Genomic DNA, 7782 nt, shown 5'->3' on the forward strand with positions numbered 1-7782 from the left:
ATAATACATTATGCTTTTCGAGAATCGAAACTGCCGCCGTTTTTGGCAAAGCAACTTCACGCTTCTCAGTTTACAGATCAACGACCTCTGCGCGTTCAGTCGATCGGATATGTTGTGTTTTCAGCGCCACAAGTGTGACATTTTTAGTGTCCAGCACCGGATCAGGTACGGTCAAAAAAATTTAAATTGGGCCTGATCATCTCATCTGTGCAGACGCCATCTTTACGGTTATACTACTACTACTGATAATCTCGTTTCGAAACACCGTCGTATTAGCAGGTAGCTCTTGCAAATGAGAATTTGACGTCAAAATGCCAGAATGGACTGCTGTCGTACGTTTTAGATAGAATAGTAGGCTTTGCTTCAATCGTTAAGCGGTACACGCGGAATTACGCTCCATCCGACGACGTTAAACGCTGCTTGGCAACCTTGAGTAAGAACACCTTTTAAAAATGGCGTAGACATTTCACTGCGTTATTCGCCTAGTTTTAGTAGTTCGAATGGACTGCTAACCAGTATTGCAAAGCAACGTAACATCTTTATATATACATATTGTATATATATATATAGTAATAGTAGCGCTTATATTTTACCAAATCATTGTGTAACGATCGCTTGATATCGAAGACCTATCTGGCCGAGTTTGGGGCGCATAGTAAACGACCATACCTTCAAGGACGTCATTGACGTAACATTGATGCTGTAACTTTTAGGCCCAGGAAACTAAGAACTGCTAGGCTGGTCTGCTTGTCGTGATTGGTGATCTTTTTAGTCGTGTCTTCTGCAGCCAGCAAGTTAAACGATTACGCCTGTAGACATTAGAGGTTCTCCACTAAAACTGATGCAGCGAATTTATCCGAAACACTATTGGCCTGTTGTCATCCTTAACTTCCTGTTATAACCTTGCGACGTTACAGCGTTAGTTAGGCTTATGTTAACATGAGTCTAAACCAGTACAGATTTGAAGGCATATCTGCCATGTCATGCGACTACATGGCCAGCATATGTATCCTGATCACGCCATGTTACTGATTGTAAATTCTTTTTCTCCTAATTAAGGTATCATATTCAGGCTTCAGTTTCTGGAAGGGTTTATATTATTATAACGGCGCGTTTTAGTTTGTAGAATTTCATAAGCAAACAACTTTTCAGATGCTTTGCATATGGTGTCACTTCAAATCTACAGGCTATCAGCCTAGGAAAATAGGCAGTGGTTAAGAGTAAGGTATTGTACCTTACAAGCGTTACATAAATCAAACAATGATTTGTCTATTTGCGAGAATCATTTCCAACTGCAATTTACAGGCGTACGTTCATAGATGCGGAGCAAGTGCACTTTCTTAGCGGATGTCTCCGATAAGCAGAAAGACCGCACAACTGAAGGTTTTGGCAAACTTCGCCAAAAAATAAACAACAGTCTTGCATTTAGTCGAAGTTTAAAAAAAAAGGCGATCGAGGTTCACACGTTCCTCTCCGATAAGAACTGATGGGAGTATTTGAGACGTAAATTGTTCAGCGAGACCATTGACAGAAACACATTATTCAAGATTTTCGTAGATGATTTTCTTTTTCGCAGCCGACAGCAAAAAAAAGCATTGTCTCATAACGCTGAAGGAGGTGGGTTACTAATCAGGTTAGGAAAAGTCAATCATTTAAAACGAAACTGGTGAACAGCTGGTTATCTTTCGAAGAAGAGCCATGATCCTGTTTGGCTGCTTTTATATAAATAAGCAGAGAGAAATTAAATATTTTTCTCCGCCAACCTAAATATCGTTAGCATTCTGTTTCTTATACAGTGCCCCTTTCTAGCCCCACCTCGCCTTGTTCGATATAGCTCCCAAGATAGTGGTCATATAATCGAGAGCAACTACTACACGATACAATTTGCTTTGGAAAATGCAGCCTCTAACAGGCGAAGGTATAATAGCTTAACAACAGTCGTTCAAATATTCGAAAAATTGCAGAGATACCAAGTTGGACTTTTCGAAATATAGTCAGGAAAACATTTCGTCGTGTCCACTTGTTAGTATTATAAACCAAGTTTCTGCTATTAGATTTTACCTCTATCATAACATGGTCTTGCTATGAAAAATGTGGTCAAATGGCGTGTCGGTATGTTTATATAGTTGGAAATCCGACTTGGGATTAAAACAGGTAGGTATAAATTCAGTGGGCACCGCAGTTAGAAAGCGCTGAAAGTACATATAGGTGTGTTGAAAACCGTGTCCGCAAATAGGGTTAAATTAATGTACGTACTTTGGTCTTTCTCCTGGAGGTTTATTAAAGTGCTCCTGGAAAAAAAAGCAGTTTTTTACCCGAAAGAAAATGTCTAGAGAAAACAGCGCCTTGTACATGTAACAGAGCCTTCGCTTAGCTTTCACCTACGACAGACACTCGGCAGTCCGATATAAACCCGAAAATGAATAGCCACGAACGATCTTATATCCGTACTTTTCTGAGGTTGTCCGCTCTAAAGCATTCATATTACGAAAGCGTCGCTTGCGGTACACGATCGCGTGGAGCGTCTTACATCAGGTTCATCAAGGTTCCTGCAGAATTTATTACAAAATCATTGCGATCTCTAACAGGCCCCAGTTGACGCAAGCAACATTCAGTGGTAACATTCAAAATGCTAATTTGATGGCGTTAGTTTAAGCTGAAAAAGAACAAGACACCATGATGGCTTCTACGGACGGTTTCTTCTCGAGTTTGCCATTTTCCTGTATGACTGACAATAGCGCGAAGCAATTTTATTTGTCCCTGCTGAAAAATCTTAGTGGTGGTGGTGGTGGTGGTGGTGGTGGTGATCATATCGCAAAAATCGTAATATCGAGACGATAAGCATTCAAGATCTCATTCATGTACATTTTGGGCTGTAGACATTCTTGTTGTTATTTAAACATTTTTATTACATTGTTATAGTTTGTTTCCCTGTGCATAAAGCAATGTTAACCCAGAACTGGTCCTTCCCGATATTTAACTTAGATTGGGGTTACTATAATAGAAAACAGAGCGTAGTTGCTTGCACGGTTAAGCCTTTGGCTGAGAAAGGCAGGGGTCGTTGTCTCAAGCGCCACCAGTGACAAATTACACGATAAGCGGGATAAAATGAAGAAAACAACACTTATTAAAGCTCGTACCAAAATCATGGGTGCGTAATTTAAGCCATCCCCTGTACGACGGTATATGCCACACTACTTGGTGGCATGACAACATGTCGGCTGCTGGACCATGATAGATAAGCAGCTGTTTATCACCTATGCAAATATGTACAGGATTGTCCGATTAGTTAAATATACCAATATTTATATTCGTACATACATATAGAGAAGGGAGATGCTAACTGTTCGGTGACTGGCAGCCAGCCGTGTTATGCAGGCGGATCAAAGACTTCTATTTAGTTCCAGTATTTATATGCTAGTTTTTATTAAGGCTATATACAGATTCGCTTGAATCATTATGTCTCGAACGATAAAATACCTGATGGTAATATTCAGCGAGTGAACAAGTCCCCTTGGTTCTTTGTCTCTTGCTGCTGCTGCTGCTCTTGCAGCAACGAGGCCCATTGCACAGGTGGCTTTGGTGCATTTGCGCCGGCGCGTCTGCGCTGCGCGCCCATTCGTTCCTTATATCGATCAGAATGGTGGAATAGGGCGTCTGCTTGGTGTGAGTGTGGTCTGACTAAACCGTAGCCAGTCACGACCCGAGACTTCGCCAGAGCCTTTTGGGCCTCGGAAAGGGGACGAGATCGGTGGCGGGTCAGGGACAGCTTGCAAGCTCCCAGCAACCGCCGCTTTTCGTGTGTATGGCAATGCCAAAGGGAGAAACCGACGCCAGATGAGTGTACGCCAAAGCGTTCATGTGCGGCTACAGCAGCGATAGTGGTGAAAACGTTGGCTATATAGTTGTGCGGGGAGCGAACGACAGGAATAAGAGGTGCTGGAGACGAAAGAGGAGGAGGAGCGGTTCAGTCTTAATTCCAATCTACACATCAGCAGCGATCCGAATGGCTGGCTGGCGGGCAGGCAGGCGGGCGGACGGTCGATCTGCGGGTCGGTCGGTCGGCTGATGGTTGCAAGCGGGGACGAAGCACAGAAAGGACGGATTCAGAGGGGATGAGCTGGGGTATGAGGAGTAGAGGGACGCGTGGCGGCGAAGGTGCGCTAGCGATGGCAGCATTAATGAAGGTTGAGGTCCAACCAGCTGACTGACTAAAGAGTCGGGCACAAGGGAGTCAGTACGAACGAAAAGGATCGTGACTATAGACCCGGCCATCGGCAGTGTGCCGAGCCATTGAGCGTCTACCCCCCAATCCTCCTTCTACCCAACGATTCCAGTTGTTTTTCCATCCCCGGTTCCGACTACAGCAGGTTAACCTCGTATTACCTTTGTCGACCAACCTCCTGAATGCGATAAGACAGCTTGGAACCACGACGATTATGGAGAGTCGAGCGTCGTTTTGGTAGCAGTAATAATAAGCTTATATATGCTTAAAATTTTCGGAAATGCGGCTGATGATGAACTTCGTCGCAGTCTCGCTGAAGATCTGCTCTGTCGACATAGTTGACTCCTTCTTCATTTCCTAATGTCCTTAAGTATATAGGCGTAATCGATTTGATTTTATTCGGGTTGTTCTAGTTTCGCCATCATCGCTAAGAGCTAGCCATCGTAGTGAAGTTCTACAAAAACTCTTATTCTACCGAGGAGAAATTAGTGCGAGCAACACGGAAACAAGGGTTAGAAACCGTGCTTAATCCGCTGTATTCTATATGTATAACCGAAAATGGGTTAGAACTAAGTTTTACTATTTATGATCTCGTAGTTCAAAAGAGTCTCGTTAAAAGCGTTTTGGAAAAATCACTGTCGCTAGCTGACGGCGAGGGTCAGCAACGAATCTTCCTCCAGGAAGCTCGAACCTTATTCGGTCTATTTTTACCTTTATAAAGATTATGATTCCAACATCGCCTCACCCCTTGCTAAACGCATTTTAGGGCCAGTTGTTGTATGCAGTTGTTGCAGCCTCGGTCCGCTTTTTTGCTTAGGAGTCTTTTCTCTTTATGGTGCAGCTTTTTGCATGAATGGTGCCATAACCTGGTATCTGCGCAATCGGCGGTAGACGCGATTGTCGATAGCTTGGTTCGCGAGACAGGCGAGATAGGCTGCATCTCCCTGTTCAGGCCTGGCTACAGTTTCAGCCAGCTTGTGCCTGAGAAGGCCAGACGAACATTCAGCCAACCGGCGAGGCAGCTAGGTTGATCTATGCGATGCGGCTGATCACGCCGGGGCGGCGGCGGCGGCGGCGGCGGCGGCGGCAGCAGCAGCAGCAGCAGCAGGCACAATGTCGACGCAGCAACACTTCGATGGTACAGCCAGCTCGAGATGTCGGTGGAGCAGTGAACGCGGCATGCGTTGGCTTCGAACTGCGGCGCGATGTGCGAGTCAGTTATCGGCTACTGTTACTGCTGTCGTGCGGAATAGAGGCACGCCGTCGCCAATCTGCGACAACATCGGAGAAGCTGGTCTACAGTGTAGGATCGAGAAGAACGCTTTGATGGCGGTCGAGTGCCACAGTCAAAACGAGTAGCAGTAGACATTGTAGGCGAGCCGAACCGATCGAGGCGGCCAGCTCGCAAGCAAGCACTCGACGGCCGGCCAATGGCGATCGGGCGGACTGTGACTGCCTGCCCGGTGCTCAGCGCGGTTAGTGTTAACGCTAGTGGGCGCGCCAAGACTGCTGTTGCGGAGCTGCTCTAGCTCGCGAAGCAGCGAGCAGCCAGCCGGCAACGAACGAAAGTAGCAAAGGACTTGAACCAAGCAACCAAGATTGGAAACGAGCGGCAGCAGCAGTAAAGCGACAGCACCTCTCAGCCTCCTGCGCCCTCTCGGCCGCTCGTTCTGTTTGTCTGTCTATCGCTGCTGCCGCCTTTATTGCCTTTGCTGGGCCTATTGGCTGTAGTCGGGCTTCTCTGACAGGGCTCGCCAGCTTGTCTGCTGTGAGTCGCTGGATCGTTGAGCCAGCAGAGACAGCCAAGTCTCTGCTTCTGCTGTTCTATTTCGGCACTGATGGCCGCCCGTACGATGGATAGGCTCTTCTCTCTAGAGAAGGCTGCGCCCCCTTCTCTTCGACTGCAACAACGATCAGCAGCAGCAGCAGCAGCAGCAATACAACCAGCAACACTCAGCGCCACCATCGACTCCACTGCGCCACACTATAGCCTCTCTCAACCACCATCACCGCCGCCGCCTCCGGCATCACCTCCCTCCAACATCATCAGACACAGCAGCAATAGAAGGGAGCACGGTGTACCGCTGGCTGTACCTCCAGCAGCAGCAGCAGCAGCAGCAGCGGCGGCGGTGGTGGCGGCAGCACCACCGCGTTTGAGCAGTAGTACAAGTAGTTGAAACAGTAGTGTGTGCGAGTGGGGGCCCAATCGATGACGCTCTCGTAGGCTCCGCGTCACTCCGCTGACTGACTGGCGAGCAGCAGCAGCAGCAGCAGCAGCAGCAGCGGCAGCAGCCGCAGGCAAAGGCCGACAACAACTGATCTCAGTGGTGCGGAGTCGTCGGGCAGTGGCAGCGGTGGTCAGTTGGCAGAGTCGCGGCGACGTGCATGTTAACGTGCTTGATGTGAAGTGATGACAACAGCTGTCGTAGTGTGATGTAGCGGTGATGTGTTTGTGAATGTGTATTGCAATACGTTGATGCTCGCTATGAAGACGAGCAGCGCCGGTGAAGACCTCGGCGGAGGGCCTGCACAGGCTAGCGACGGGCGGGACGTGAGCAAAGGCTAACGGAGAACGCTCATTCACGTGTTTCAGCCTTATGACAACTATGTGAAATGTTCGTACAGGCGATATGGATCAAAATTTAGATGGTGTCGTTACTTGCAGGTTCGTCGTCAACCAGCCAAAGCCGTTTGCAAGTCAAGACGAGCTGAGTCATCGGCGGTCGAATGAGGCCAGGGGCTGTAATCATCGCAGCGTCCTCCTCCTCAACAAAACCAGCGGTAACTCGTAACGAACTTAAACGAATATCGTTACGTCTCAAACAGGGAGTTCTTAACCTTGCAACGTCAATGAAGTACCATTTGAAGGATTCGCGCAAAACAAGTATGACAGGTAAGCTAGGGAATAACATAACAGTTTATAGTGTCAGGGCCCTACAGTAAGTGTCACTTCAATTCGATCGTATGCTGCTAAGTCAATCCCAATCAGATACTCAAATTTTACTTTTTCGATGGTCAAAATTGGCGCTAAAGATTAACACCTTTTACAAACGATTGTCTGCTAATGTCACCTCATAAACAACGAATCTGTGACTATATTTGGCATCTGTCAGCGAAATACTTCGGTGTAGAAGAATGACAACTTTTGTTAAATATTCGGATGAAGTCAGAGGAACTGGATGAAGGTGCGCAGTGTAACCGATGTGATTTAGCCTCATTCATCTGATGCGATGAAGTAGAATAACGGTCGGGGTTCTATAGCGCCCAAAACGCTGCACTCGATGACAACTTATCAGTGCGAGCATTGCCTATGGATTGTCACGTCGCATTGTCTAATTTTGCCTGAACAGAGACCATTCATATTTATCTTCTTTGGTCTTTAGCTGCCTCCACAAATCTCCGTTTGTTAGCCGCTGAAATGATCGTGTCGATCATACGACCACGAGAGGTATCGAGATCGTACGTTTTGTTTCGAAGAGATTGCTATATCTCAGCCGTGACTGAGGCCGTGCTTACAGAGCAAAATGGTACTGCGAGATCCTCTTTTCTTATATATA

The 7782-nt window shown here is 46.9% G+C and overlaps 1 long non-coding RNA gene across 4 annotated transcripts in view; it reads left to right on the forward strand.

Moving 5' to 3' along the window:
• The first annotated feature begins 57 nt into the window (after window positions 1–57).
• The window catches only part of LOC147755683 (uncharacterized), a 14267-nt gene continuing 6542 nt past the window's right edge, over window positions 58–7782 (forward strand). The window contains exons 1-2 of one of the 4 annotated variants that reach the window (XR_015329495.1): window positions 58–165; window positions 6891–7118. This is a non-coding gene — a long non-coding RNA (uncharacterized LOC147755683). Of the gene's footprint in view, window positions 166–229; window positions 434–5171; window positions 7119–7782 lie in introns of those variants that run through there. The other 3 variants (XR_015329496.1, XR_015329497.1, XR_015329494.1) reach the window with 3 other exon arrangements.

Source organism: Varroa destructor, unplaced genomic scaffold (genome assembly GCF_002443255.2).
Source record: "Varroa destructor unplaced genomic scaffold, Vdes_3.0 BEIS01000005.1, whole genome shotgun sequence".
Taxonomy (NCBI): Eukaryota; Metazoa; Arthropoda; class Arachnida; order Mesostigmata; family Varroidae; genus Varroa; species Varroa destructor.